We start from the raw sequence: 15,053 nt of genomic DNA, 5'->3' as shown, positions 1-15,053 counted from the left end.
TCTCTTTTTTTCTTGATGAGTCTGGTTAATGGTTTGTTGATTTTGTTTATCTTTGCAAAGAACCAGATCCTGGATTCATTAATCCTTTCAATTTTTTTTTTTTTAGTCTCTATGTCATTTAATTCTGCTATAATCTTGATGATTTCCTTCCCTCTGCTTGCTCTGGGCTTTGTTTGTTTTTGTACCTCTACTTCTTGTAGATGTGGGGTTAGGTTGTTTATTTGAGATGTCTTTATCTCTTTACTACGAACTTCCCTCTCAGGACTGCCTTTGCTGTGTCCCATAGGTTTTGGGTTGGTTTGTGTTCATTTTAATTTGTTTCCTGATACTTTTTGATTTCTTTCTTAATCTCATTGTTAACCCATTCATTATTTAATAACATATTATTCAGTCTCCATGGGTTTGAATGTTTTTGAGTTTTTTCTTGAGTTTGGTTCCTAGTTTCAAGCCATTTTGATCCAAGAAGATGCTTGATATGATTTCAGTTTTCTTGAATTTGTTGTCTTGTTTTGTGTCCTACTATGTGGTCTCTCTTTGGGAATGATCCGTGGCTGTTTGAAAGAATGTGTATTTTGCTTCTATGAGGTGAAATGTTTTTCAAATATCAATTAAGTGTATTTGGTCGAGAGTGTTGTTCATTTCTGCAACATTTTTATTTATTTTTTATTGGAAGATCTATCTGTTGTTGATAGTGGGGTGTTAAAATCCCATTTAATGACTGTATTTTTTTCTATCTCTTTCTTAAAGTCCTCCAATATTTTCTTTATATATTTAGGTGATCCTGTATTTGGAGCGTATATGTTTACATTAGTTATATACTCTTGTTGGACTAGTCCCTGAAGTATTATGTAGTGACCTTGTTTGTTTCTTGTTATGGCCTTTGTTTTGAAGTCTCTTTTGTCTGATATAAATACTGCTATCCCATTTTTTTTTTGATGCCCATTTACTTAGACTATTTTTTCTATCCCTTCACTTTCAGCCTATATAGATCTTTTGATCTGAGGTGGGTCTCTTGTAGACAGCATATATGTAGGTCATGGTTGTTGATAAGAACAGATACTACACTTGATTTTAGCCAAAAGGCAGAGAAGCATTGCAGGTCATGTTTTCTTATCCATTCAGCTACCTATGTCTTTCGATTAGAGCATTTAATCCATTTACATTATACGTTATTATTGATAGGTACTTATTGCCATTTTTTTCCTTCTGTACTGGTGGTCCTCTCTATCCCTCTGTATAATTTCTTCTTATTAAAGTAGTCCCTTTAGCATCTCTTGCAGTACTGGCTTGGTGAAGATTTTCTCTGTTAGCCTTCTTTTGTCTGGGAGCTCTTTTTTATACCTTCCATTAATTGAGAGTCTTGCTGGATAAAGTAGTCTTGGTTGCAGGTCGTTGCTTTTCATTAATTGGAATATTTTGTGCCAATACCTTTTGGCTTGTAGTATTGCCATGAGTTTAGTTGAACAACAAGTTCAACTAACATGTATCTCAGTATCTTCTTATCTCATAATTTAAAAATGTATCATTGTATCCATAGCCATATGCTGATTCTTATTCTTAATCTTGTAAGGTTTTTGTCTCTTACATTTAATCATTTTAATAAGCACTTTATTTATTTTTGGTTACTTTATAAAACCTGGTTTTGGATATACTTATTTTTTATACTTTATTATTTTTATGTATTTTTACTTAATTTTTAGCCTTTTAATCTTTTTTTCCTAGTAAGATCATTTCCTGATTTATTTTTTAGTTTTTTTAGATTGCATGAGCTTAGATTTTATTTAAAAAATTTTTTACTTTGATATACTATTACAGTTGTCCCAATTTTTACCCCTTTGTCCTCCTCCACCCAACCCCCCACCCCCTAAGGCAATCCCCACACTGTTGTCCACGTCCATGTCCATGAGTCATACCTATATGTTTTTTAGTTACTCTGTTTCCCATGGGGTATTTTATACTATCATGACTATTCTGTAACAACCAATTTTTACTTCTTAATACCTTCGCCTTTTCCACACATCTCCCCAACTCTCCTCCCCTCTGGCAACCATCAAAATGTTCTGTGTATTTATGATTCTGTTTTTGTTCTGCTTGTTTATTTTATAATTTAAATTCAATTGTTAATTGATATGTATTTATTACCATTTTATTGTTCATATTTTTGATCGTCTCTTCTTCCTAAAGGAGACTCTTTAACATTTTATGAAATACTGGTTTGGTCATGACAAATTCCTTTACCATTTTCTTGGTTGGGAAACTCTTTATCTCTCCTTCTGTTCTAAATGATAGCTTTGCTGGATAGAGTAATCTTTGTTGTAGGTCCTTGCTTTTTATCTCCTTGAATATTTCTTGCCAGTCTCTTCTAGCCTGCATAGTTTTGTTTTGTGTTTTATTAAGAAATCAGCTGGTAGTCTTGTGGGAGCTCCCTTGTAGGTAACTAAGTGCTTTTCTCTTGCTGTTTTTAAGTGATAAAATGTTAAAGAGAGATCTTTATCTTTAACCTTTGGCAGTTTAATTATGAGGTATCTCACTGTAGGCCTCCTTGGGTTTATCTTGTTTATGACTCTCTGCAGTGTCTGGACATGTATGTCTATTTCTTTCACCACATTAGTGAAGTTTTCTGTCATTATTTTTTCAAATAGTTTTCCAACTTCCTTTTCTTTCTGTTCTCCTTCTGATATTTCCATGATGCAAATGTGGTATGCTTCAAATTGTCCCAGAGGCTCCACACACTATCCTCATATTTTTGGATTCTTTTTCTTCTTCTGTTCTGATGGGTTGGTTTTTGCTTCCTTATATTCCTAATCATTAATTTGATTTTCAGCTTTGTCCACTCTACTGTTGATTCTATGTAAATTGTTCTTTATTTCAATTAGTGTATCCTTCACTTCTGACTGTATTTTATTTTAATGCTTTTGATGTTGTCTTTAAGTACAAGGAACTTAACCAGTGTTTTGAACTCCACATCTTGTAGATTGCTTATCTCCATTTTGGTTAGCTCTTTTTCTGGAGTTTTGATCTATTCTTTCATTTGCGCCATGTTTCTTTGTCTCCTTGTTTTGGCAGCCTCCCTGTGTTTGTTTCTATGTATTAGGTAGAGCTGCTACATCTCCCAGGCTCGGTAGAATGGCCTAATGTAGTAGGTGTCCTGTGGGGTCCAGTGGCACAGCCTCCCCTAATACCCAAGCTGGACATTCAAGGTGCTCCCACCATGTGGGCTGTGTACACCTTTGTGTTGTAGTTGAGCCTTGATCACTGTTGGCACATACAAGGTCAGCCACCAATTGTGTTCTCTCCCAGTTCACACAGCATAAACTAGAAAGCATCTGCAGATGGCTGCTACTTGTGCTAGACTTGGAGGTGTCCAGGAGAGGCCAAGTTATGAACCAAGTCTGGCTGCTGCTACTGCTGGAACGGCAGCCACTTAATTAGAGGTGTGGGACTATCGAAAGTGAGATGCTGCTTGTTTGAGAGAATTAGGAAAATTTGAAGTTTGAGCCAATACAAACCATTTGTGTGGAAAAGCAGTTTGGGTGGATCCAACAGTTGGTTGTGGCAGGGCCTCGGAATCACCAGGGTGGGGCAAACAGTATGAGCCAGGTTGATGGGAATCCCAGATATGGTGCTCATCTGCTGGCTCTGTGGCTATGTCAGGGGAGGACTCAAAAGGAACAATGGCCTTTGCCAGCACTTCCATCTTGGAGAAAGGTGCCCCCAGCTCTTATCCTGGTCTGGACAATTCACTTTCTCCCTGTATGTCTTTGATGCCTTTCAATCTATTGCCCTATCACTGGAGCTCAGAGGGAGTGAATCCAAATAACTCTGTGTGAAGGCCCTTTACGAGGAACCACCTGAGACTCTAGCAGTTTTTTTCTTCCATAGGCTCAATCTCCACTGGTTTTTACAGACAGACAGAGGTTTTGGGAGATTATCTTGCTGGCACTAGAACCTTGGGCTGGGGAGCCTACTGTGGGGCTGGGATCTGTCACTCCTCAGACATCCCTCCTGATTTTTATCTACAACACATGGGTGTATTATCAGCCAGTTCCATATCTCCGCCTTTCCTACCAGTCTCTATGTGGTTTCTTCTTTAATGTCATAGTTGTAGGACTTCCATTCACCTCGATTTCTGATGGTTCTGAATGATGGTCTTCTATAGTTTAGTTGTAATTTTGATGTGATTGTGTGAGGAGGTGAGCTGTGCTTATCTACCTTAGCTTTTTTATCTTTATCAATTTTAACTTCCTGTTTTTTCTTATCTCTCAAGATGTGTATTTATTTTATTTTTGCCTTCTTTAATTATAATTTTCTATTCTGCTTTGTTCACTTAATGATGTCTTCCTCATTTTATTATAAGCATATCATGTACATCATTTTCAAATTTGGCTTTATATTGTGAAATAACTATATGGCATAAATATATCATATCATATCATATCAATCATATCATAATATAGATATAGTTATAAGCAAAATAGGGAAAGGGCCCTTGTATCCTTTTGCTAATTTCCTCCAGTGGTAACCTCTTGCAAAACTTGAGTACAATATCACAACCAGAGTATTGACAGTGATACAGTCAAGGTACTGAACAGTTACATCAGCATATAAATCTCTCCTGTTGCCCTTTTATAGCCACACCCAGCCATCCTTATCCCTAGCCCCTGGTAACTAATCTGTTCTTGTCTATAAATTTGTCATGTCAAAAATGTCATATAAATGGAACCATACAGTATATCATGTTTGAGATTGCCTTTTTAAATCTTATCATAATTCCTTGTAGATTCATGTAAGTTTTTACCACACACATTATTTTCATGGGTGCACATTATTCCAATGTATAGATATACCACACGCAATGTGAAGTTAAAAAATCACTATTTTAGAATGTAGCTCTAAATATAACTCCACCTTACATTAGTATACTTTTTTAGTGTTTTTAAAGTACTTTGTCTTAAATGTTCTCATCTAATCTTTCAAATAATGCTGTGAGATAGGGAATACATACCCATATTACAAAAGAGGTCATGGGGCCAAGAGATATTAAATAACTTGGCTAAAATTACACAGTGGCAGAGGGAGGATTCTCATTCTTCCTTTTCCTACTAATGCTCATTATCAGGTTTACTGTATCTCTAGGAACAGTGGGAGTCACTTAACATGTAATCCTCATGTGATTACATGTATCTCATGTAATCCTTCCAACAAACCCATGTGGGAGGTACAAATAATATCCCCAGTTAGATCAAGGAAAAAGGTTCAGAAAGTTTTAGTGACTTATGTGGCTGATAAGTGATTCAGGTTGGATTTGATGCAATGTCTCTGTGACTTCAGAGCCAGTGTTCCTAATCACTACCTTAAGTTGATTAAGTAAATATTTTCTGCTATTCTGTTATTATTTAAGGGGTTAAAACCATGAAAACATCTTATTTAAAATTTCCTAAATCTCAAGGTACACAGCTGGGCATTGCTATGGTCTTTATGTCATTGTGTTCTGTGGGCTCACCGATGTTCACTGTATACTTGTGTCTTGTTTGTTTGTTTTTTTCCTGTTGGCTCTTTACTGTCCACTTCCCAGCTAAGCAGGGGCTGGCATGTTCTTCATGGTGGCATGCCCATTCGCTGCAGAAAAAGGGTATGGTGTACTCAGAAGGCCTCATGCCCCATGCTGGGTGTGAGCTGGCAGTTATCTTTGGAGTGGGGAAGGGGTAGGATTCTCCACAGGTTTCCCATTGTACTCTTGACAAGAGGGAATGACTGTTCCCCAGTGTTCTGGCTGGATCCCAGAGTGCTTCATTTATGTGTCCCTTAGTTGACATAGAGTGCTTCATTTATGTGTCCCTTAGTTGACATGTGATTTGCTAAGTCAGCTGCAAGAAAGTGTGCTTCAGCAGAAATCATGCATTCAGAACATGGAGCTAAGATTCAAAGGGGTTCTACCTGGTCTGCCACTACAGCAATCTAGGGCATGGTGTTCTTTTGATTGTAATAGCTCCAACTCTTAGAATTCCAGCCTGGCTGCCTTTGATTTTGAAGGCTTCTTATCCTTCCTGTTCCTGGCTCTTCCTTTGTAGATGCTCATATAGTAGCATCCGAATTGCTTGTTTTATTGTGTCTGTACATGCAGTGCTGTTCTATGTCTTTTTGAATTTGAGCTATTTCCTTTTTATTCATTTGGCTGTTTTGAGTGGTTCCTTACTGAAAAGCTATCTACCAGTACCTTCAATATCCAAGCCACAGAATTATTTCCCTCACTTAGGTTTGAATAAAACAAGTACCATATTTGCCATGTATAATGCACACAAAAATGTGGGTGTGCATTATACACAGCAATATATGGTGTACCTTTAGAGACCATTGTGTGCTCACTAATCTTTCTATTAACTTTGAAAAAGTTACCTAATACAATTTCTTTAGATATTGGGCATGCATTTAGGATAACATCTAGCATATTAAGTGGAAGGAGATTAAAAATGGTAGAAGTGCAGTCTAGGTAGAAATCCTATATCTTTGATCAACCTGAAAATTTTAACTAAAAGTGGCTTTATTGGACTAGACCTAATCATAATAGATTAGAGCATGCATTAGATATTATTTTTAAAATTGTTGATGTTATTTAATGCATGGAACATTTTATTGATGGATGAAAGCATAATATAATTTGTATTTAATCTTTCTGGTTTAGACATTATGTTTATGCCTTAAAATTGGTATTAAAATGGAAATCCATTCTTCTTGAATTTTAACTAAAGGCGGACAAATTTAAAGCTAGAAGAAAATAACTCAAATTGCTTTGCACATTGAGACATTTTATTTGATATTAACTGGATATTTGAGGAGGAAGGAAGTCTGAAAATTGTGGGGGTCAGAGATAGAGAGGAGATCAGAGATGCCGCTGATTTGAAGAACTAGACCACCCTGGTACCTTGATAAAACAAGGCAGGGCATCCAGGCACTCTGATGGATACATGTTTTCAGTGGGCTAATTCAGCACACCCAAGAGGGTCCTAAGACTTTTCTTATTTCTGAGCATCTTAGAAACATTGTGATACTTAGTATGCAAGTAAAATTGAACACTTCTTCAGAGATTAAAAAAAACTCAACTATCTCAGTTACCTTTAGGAAACATATCCAGTCCCATAATACAAACCAGCATACCTCATAGGTTCTTAATGAATAAGATTCCCTTTTGCAAACCTAAGGGAGAGGAAAGAGGGTAGTGTTGCAGTGTAGACAGGTACTCCTTAGTTCCCTCCTCATCTACCTTGTGTCTTTTCTTTTTGTTATCTCCTTGCCTTTTTCCTCAGCTTTTTCCCTTCATATTTTATTATAAAAAATCCAAACACATATGTACTATGCTTATTATTCATTATATATTTTAATTTGTGAATTGGCACTTCATGTTCTCAGACCAGTTTTTATACAGGGGTGTTTCTCTTTTTCTTGACCTACATGAGATGTCTATATGTAAAGACTATTACTTCTTTATCACCTTTGCAGTAAATGTTTTCCCCAGAGTGCGTTTTAACTTGTTGACAATACTTTCAATATATATTTTATGTTTTATTGGTTGGTTTCCAAACTGCCTTCATATTATGCTAACTTCTTCCAGTGCTTTTATGCTTGAAGACTTTAAGACTTTTCCCATTCTAAGATCAGATTGATGATCTAGTTTTTTTAATCATTTAAAAAATATGTAGCTGTCAGTTTATCTAAAATTCATTTTGTGAGTAGTATGAGGGAGCAATATAACATATTTCCCCAAAATTTTCATTTATTTGAGCACCGTTTGTTGAATAACTATTTCCCTATGCATATTGCTGTTACATTTTTATCATCAAAATTCTTATACATGTTAGAATTTATTGTGGGGGGCTTGTTGTACTAGTACATTGATATCTCTATTGGATTCTTCACAATTACATGCTCTCATTTTTGCAGCAACTAGCAGGCCAGCTTTCTCTCTGATATTCTCCCCAGCTTATTACTTGACCCACACATTTTTTTTCTTAGCCAGTCTGAATAATTTTTCTTCTTTCAAATGAATTTAGAATGTTTTTGTCACATTTTCCACCAAAAATCCTATTAGTTTTGATCAGAATTGTTTAACCTCAAAATTTCATTAATATCATTACAATAGTGAGTCTCTCCATCCCAAAAAAAGACATAGTCTGTTAATTTAAAAAAATTATTTATTGAATTTTTTAGAGAGAAAGAGGAAAGAAAGGAGGGAGGAGGAAGAGATGACGAGAGAGAGAAATGTCTATTTGTTATTCCACTTATACATTCATTTGTTGATTCTTATATGTACCCTGACAAGAGATTGAACCTACAATCTTGGTGTATTGGGCTGATATGCTAACCAACTGAGCTACTCAGCCAGGGCATGACATAATATATTTCTTAATTTCTTCAAGTTTTCTTTTATGTTCTTCAGGGGTGTGTGTGTGTGTGTGTGTGTGTGTGTGTGTGTATTCCATATATTTCTCATCAAAGTCATTCTTGGACAGTTTATAATTTATGGTGCCATCTATTTATTATATTTTCAACTGAATTATTACTAGTATATAGGAAAGATTTTTATTTTATATGTTTGTTTAATATTTGGCCACAGCGTTTAACACTTCTAATAGTTTTTCACTTTCTTCACTTGGATTATATTGGAAATTAATAGTATCAATTCCCATGTGATAAGTTTATCTCATTTTAAAGAGCAAGGCTCCCCCTACCCTTGTTTCAAGCCTGATTATCTTGGCTAGAAGTTCCAGAACAATGACAAATAATAGTGGCACTTGAATGAATTCTTGCCTTAATTCTGATTTTAATTGAAATGTTTCTAGTGTTTCACTGTTGACTCTGATGTTCGTTGTTGGTTTACATTAGATGGCCTCTATAATATTAAGGAATTCTTGTTCTTAAATTCCATGCATTTAAAAAAAATCAGGAATGGTTGCTGAATGTATCTAATATTTTCTGATCTTAGAAATCTTTGCTGGATTTCTAAGATCAGCTTTCCTTTTTTCTGCATGCTTGGGGAAAATTTAGATTTGGCTTCCATGCTATAAATTGGATTGATTTTGCTCTGTCATTTCCAATGTGAATTTTAATTCTGCTGCTACAGTATTAATTTCTTTGCAATTCCTCCTTGCTTTGGTGAGGTCTCTTTTTACGCCAGTTTGTTGTTTTCCCTTTTCTTTTTAAAAAGATTTTATCTTTAGAAAAGATTTCTTTTTCTAAAAGATTTTAAAAGCCTTTGAAGGCAACTGTGAGACTGATGTGGCCGCTGGTGAAAATGAGTTTGGCACCCCTGTCCTACATGCATTGCTACCTAAGTTTTGCTTGTGAGATATCCCACTACCAGGATACAGTGTGACAACATGAATGCCATCACATCAGCCCTTCTGATTTGTGGGAGTAGGAGTCTCCAAATGGATGGAAACCAGTTTGGAGAATTGCTGGCTTCCTTTGCAAGCAAAGTAGTAGTCCTGTAATGGAGATCCAGCTGTCCAGTTTGCTAGTTACTAGATGATGAGCTCTTGATTTCTGAGCTATGAGGCTGGCAGTGGCTGAAAAACTAAATGTCTTTCTATCTTGATTCAGGCTTTCCCTGCATGAATTGACTATACATTGCTTTTTTCTAATTTTAGCATTAGCCTTATTGTTAATGGAGATTTCTTCCAGATTTTATTAATAGGATGACTGTCAATCTAAGTTTTCAGTGATTTGGGGAATTTTATCTTTTCCTGTATCTTCTAGGTATTTTAGTGGAAAGCTGGGAGGGGCTGTGTTAGTGGCTGTTAGCTAAGTGTTGTTTTAAACCAGAAGTCTAGTGTATATTTTTGTTTACAGTAGAGGTCGGCAACCTTTTTCTGTAAAGGACCAGATAGTAAATATTTTGGAATTTGTGGGTCATATGACCTCTGTTTTAACTAAGCAACTGTTGTTGTAACATGAAAGCAGCATGAATAATACATAAAAGAATGCATTTGGCTGTGTTCTAGTAAAAACTTTATTTGTAAAAATAGGAGGACAAGATGAAAAAGTTCTGAAGCTGGATGATGGTGGTTGTTTTGCAAAAATATGAATGTACCTAATGCCACTGTATTAATACGTAAAAACTGTTAAGATGGTAAATTTTATGTTATATATATTTTATTACCACCCCCCAAAAATAGATAACAAGAGAACTATATTTTGCTGACCCTGAGTTTAGAGAATTAAATCTAGCCAAAAGAGAGTGGGGGGAGAGGTGAGGAAGGAAAGAGGAAGGAGGAGATTACATGAATACAATACAGTGACTTTGTTAATAATTTCAAAGGTAGTAGGAGAGATTTCTTCAGTATTTAAAAGGAATACCATAGTGAGAGTGTAGTGAGGTGATTCTGGAAAGCTGCAATTCATCTTGGTGACATGGTTTTTAGGGATAGAGATACTCAGAGTTCACAGTCACACTTTTTTGCATGAGGATCAGAGCAGGGATTTTCTACTCCCCAGGCTGGGGAACCATCTGCAGCTGTCAGAAGTGTTCATATTGGATGTAAATTAAAAGCCAGACAGCCCTTCCTTCTTGGTGACTGGTGACACTTCCTGTAGATGATATGACCTCTTCTCAAGGCTTGAAAATACTAGGTTTTTAGTTAGTAACCACAACAGCGACACTGGATGGAAAAGAGCAATTGCTAGTCTGAGTCAGCGGTTTTTGCACCTCTCTGCCAAGATTCTTGTGCCATCAGGACTCCTTGTCAACTGAAGACTTAGCCCTTCACATTTAGAAACAATGCTGCCTTCAGGACCCCAAGTGCTTCTCTCAGTGGTGTAGAGAGGATTCTCCTAATTTCCAGCTCTAGCCTTTGTAGCCCTCAGCTTGACCAAGATCTTGAAAGAGCCTAAAGTCCAAATCCCTTATGCTGGGGGAATGGGCCTCTGGTGTGTTTAATGCTCTTCTTGGAGTACAGTTAGCATATCAAGGTCCATTTATATTACATCCCCTATCCAAAGATAAAACTGGAGGAAGAAAGCTAAGATCTCTGTTACAGCTGATAGGTGGGGCTAGGGCTGAAGACACCACCATTCACGTGAATTGCAGGCTTGTCTGCTGTGTCTGGACGTAGCTTTGGGCAGTAGGCATGGTTTGGAGTTCCTAGGTCTCTCCCTGGGTTGGTTATTAGGCTGAGGTTGGGCATTGTCATCAGGGTAGCATACACTCACTCACCCTTCCCAATCACTATGAATCCTACCACCACAAAGGGCTCTGTGTACAGTCAGTCTCTTAGTTTTCAGCTTTCTCATTAACGTCATGGCTGCTATTTTAGAAGAGGGTGAAATTCTTGCTTTCATAAAGGGCTGGGAGTCATTTAGAAAAGCCAGCCTTTTGGAGCTCTCCTCTTTCTGAGCTGGGATGTTTTGAAGGAATAGATGAAGGAAACTGGAATGGCTATTATGATTTCCCCAGCTTTATATTATGATCAGACAGTTTACCTGTCTGGTGAACACCTGCTGCTTAATGTTCCTGGTTGTCCAAGTGTGTGCTGCCAGGTTGAGGGGGCTCATGGAGTAAATCACTGACCTGTGCAGTTTGAATGGCAAAGGACTCTTTCCCCACCTCACATTGGTAAGAAAAGTGCATAGCAGAGAGGTAGTGAACATCCTCTGTCTCAGGAAAGTGTATGGTCCCCTCTCCCCAAGAACACTGAAACCCTTAAATTTGCCCATTTTCATGTACATATGGAGAGGAATGGATTTGTGATGCAAGTTGGATTATTTGGCCATGGTTTCTGTTGACTCAGTCTGGAGAGGCTTTTGAAAGACATGAGACGAAATTTCAACTGTGTTGCAGACAGCAGGGGGTGTGCATTGCTAGATGGAGAAAGGACTGTAGGCTGGTGTGAGCCAAGATAGGGGCAGGAAGCAGGTGGGATTGGGAAGGGGAATTACGACAACCTGACATGTGATCTTGGCATTGCAAGATTGATAACATGTAAGCCTCTGAGCCACATGATATTGTAAGAGTTCAGTAGCACGGTGACCTTCTCTTTCTAGAATCCATTTATTATAACTGTCAGTTTTTTAAATTTTTTTCACATTTATTGTTGTTCAGTTACAGTTGTGCCCCCTTCCCCCATGTTCTTCCCTACGCTGTCCACCCCCCATGCTCCTTTTCATTGTCCATCTCCATGAGTTATTTGTACATGTTCCCCTTCTTTCCCCTGTTACCCCCGACTCCACTCCCTTCTGGTCCCTGTCATTTGGTCCTTTATTTGCGTGTCTGTGGTTTTATTTTGCTTGCTTGTTTGTTTCATTGATTAGGTTCAACTTATAGATGAGATCGTATGGTATTTGTCTTTCACTGCCTGGCTTATTTCACTTAGCATAATGCTCTCCAGTTCCATCCATGCTGTCGCAAAGCGTAGGAACTCCTTGTTTCTCCTGGGTAGTATTCCATTGTGTAAATGTACCACAGTTTTTTTATCCATTCAATTACTGATGGGCACTTAGGCTGTTTCCAGCACTTAGCTATTGTAAATTGTGCTGCTATGAACATTGGGATGTATAGGTTCTTTTGAATTGGTGTTTCAGGGTTCTTAAGGTATAATCCCAGCAGTGGAATTGCTGGGTCAAAAGGCAGTTCCATTTTTAGGTTTCTAAGGAAATTCCATACTATTTTCCACAGTGGGTGCACCAGTCTGCATTCCCACCAACAGTGCACTAGGGTTCCCTTTTGTCCACAACCTCTCCAACACTTGTTGTTTGTTGATTTGTTTATTATGCCCATTCTGACTGATGTGAAGTGACATCTCACTGTGGTTTTTATTTGCATCTCTCTGATGGCTAGTGATGTTGAACTGTCAAATTTTTAAAGAGCAGAACTTTCCCAAGGGAGACTCATATTTCTAGGACCATTCTGAGTTCATGAAACATGCTGAGGCTGAACCATTTGTATTTTAAATATCTCAGAATGATTTTACCATATCTGCACCCTCTTTCCCAGTGCTGAACAGACCAGCCACTTTGGAACCTTAAAAGGAGCTGCTTTTTAACTTAGCTTTGGAGCTTACTGATAAAGGTGTTTGGGAGACTGCTTCTGACCTGAGAGGATTTATTAAGACTCTGGTCTTGGCAAGGGAGAGTAAGTCCTACATATGAATGCTGCAGATTTGAAAGGTAGAGAGACCAAGAACCTAGGAAATACATAGTGAGTAAGCAGCAATTCAAGACCAATTTCCTTTCTTATGCAAAATGCCGCTCAGGTGTCTGCTTTTCCAGGAATCACCTGTCAAGTTGTTGCCTGGAATCCATATATATTATTTTCTTAATGCTTAGAAGAGGGAAGAAGCTTTCAGATTGTTCAAAGGTCTCTTCCCCTGATACATAGACAGGGATCTGCCTTCCTTCCCATGTGTATATGTTCAATTTAGTTTTCTCCTAGGGAACTTGGCTTCTACAGTCTTGGCCCACATTTTCTGATTTAGTATTTTCATCTCCCAAATACTCTCCTGGAAGTTTGACTGAAGATTCCTGGAACAGGGCCTGCTCTTTGCTTCTTCTTGGGCTGCTCTGTTCTAAACATGTGTTTGGACGTATACCGTCTCTTGGTAAAAGGAATGGTGAAGATTTAGATAACTTTTCCCATCTGAGCAAGCATGCAAAGCAGTACACAGTAGAGAAATGTGGACTGGTACTTTTTGGCCTCTTTTACTTTGTCAACTCACTCAGTCCTTACAGAAGCCAAGAGAGGAATCTACTATGCTATGTATTGGACAAAAGCAATTCCAGGAAAAAAAAAATCAGTACAACATAATAGATAAGGTTTGGGCAAGATATATAGCAACTGTGTAGTAGCTAATGAAAATGTAGAAATGTTTTGTTCTCATTATAATAGTAATCCATGATCACTGTAGGGAAAACATTGTACTTTACAGAAAACAATAAAGAAGAAAATAAGAATAACTGATAATTTCTTTATAAATATGTTGGTATAATTACCTCCCTGTTTTATGTGTATATATACACATTCTAAAATAAAAAAAATTGGGATTACTTCCAGACATGATGGTGGTGTAAATAGATACACTTGCCTCCTCGCACGACCAAAAGAAGGACAGCAACAAATTTAAAAACAAAAAATAACAAGAATGGCTAGAAAACCAAACCCTATGGAAGTCTGACAACCAAGGAGTTAAAGAAGAAACATTCATCCAGACCAGTAGGAGGGGCAGTGACCTGCAGTTAGGGTGGAGGCTGGTAGACCAGGCAGACAAGGCAGTGGCTGGTGGACTGGGGCAGGCAAGGTGGAAGCTGGCAGACCCAATGGTCCCACACTTGCATGCAGATAAACTGGGAGGAACAACTGGGGAGCGAGAGTTATTGTGCTACCCATGCTCCGGCGAGGTAAATAAAGCCTCAGACCTCTGGCTGTAAAAATCTGCAGAGGTTGCAGTGGTGTGAGAAACTCCCAGCCTCACAGGAGAGTTTTTTGGAGAGACCCACAGGGTCCTAGAATGTGCACAAATCCACCCACTCAGGAATCAGCCCCAGAAGTGCCCAATTTGCTTGTGTGTAGCAGGGGAAGTGATTGAAAGCTGGTTGAGAGCTAAGCAAGTGGCATTGTTCCCTCTCTGACCCCTCCTCTACATACAGCACCACAACACAGCTATGTCGGTTCCCCCACTCTGGCTAATACCTAAGCCTCTGCCCCTTATAACATAACAGCTTCTCCAAGACAAAGAAATATGGCCCAAATGAAAGAACAGATGAAAACTCCAAAAATAGACTAAGTGATGAAGAGTTCGCCACCCTATCAGATGCAGAGTTCAAAACACTAGTAATCAGGATGCTCACAGAAATGGTTGAGTATGTTGCAAAATAGAGGAAAAAATGAAAGCTATTCAAAGTAAACTAAAGGAAAATGAACAGGGAACCAACAGTGACAGGAAGGAAACTGACACTCAAATCAACGATTTGGAGCAGAAGGAAGAAAGAAACATTCAACCAGAACAGAATGAAGAAACAAGAATTCAAAAAAAAATGAGGAGAGGATTAGGAACCTCCAGGACAAC

The 15,053-nt window shown here is 37.9% G+C and overlaps 1 protein-coding gene and 1 pseudogene across 11 annotated transcripts in view; one reads left to right on the top strand and one right to left on the bottom strand.

The window, feature by feature from the left end:
• TMEM164 (transmembrane protein 164) overlaps nucleotides 1-15,053 on the top strand; it is a 221,006-nt gene that overhangs the window by 96,857 nt on the left and 109,096 nt on the right. The gene's annotated exons all lie outside the window — the stretch shown is intronic.
• On the bottom strand, nucleotides 984-1,095 carry LOC123805248 (annotated as a pseudogene).

This window comes from Phyllostomus hastatus, unplaced genomic scaffold, assembly GCF_019186645.2.
Source record: "Phyllostomus hastatus isolate PE091 unplaced genomic scaffold, TTU_PhHast_1.1 phas_scaffold_28, whole genome shotgun sequence".
Classification (NCBI taxonomy): Eukaryota; Metazoa; Chordata; class Mammalia; order Chiroptera; family Phyllostomidae; genus Phyllostomus; species Phyllostomus hastatus.
The sequence above is the reverse complement of the archived record's forward strand: the minus strand, read 5'-3'. Positions and strand labels throughout refer to the sequence as shown.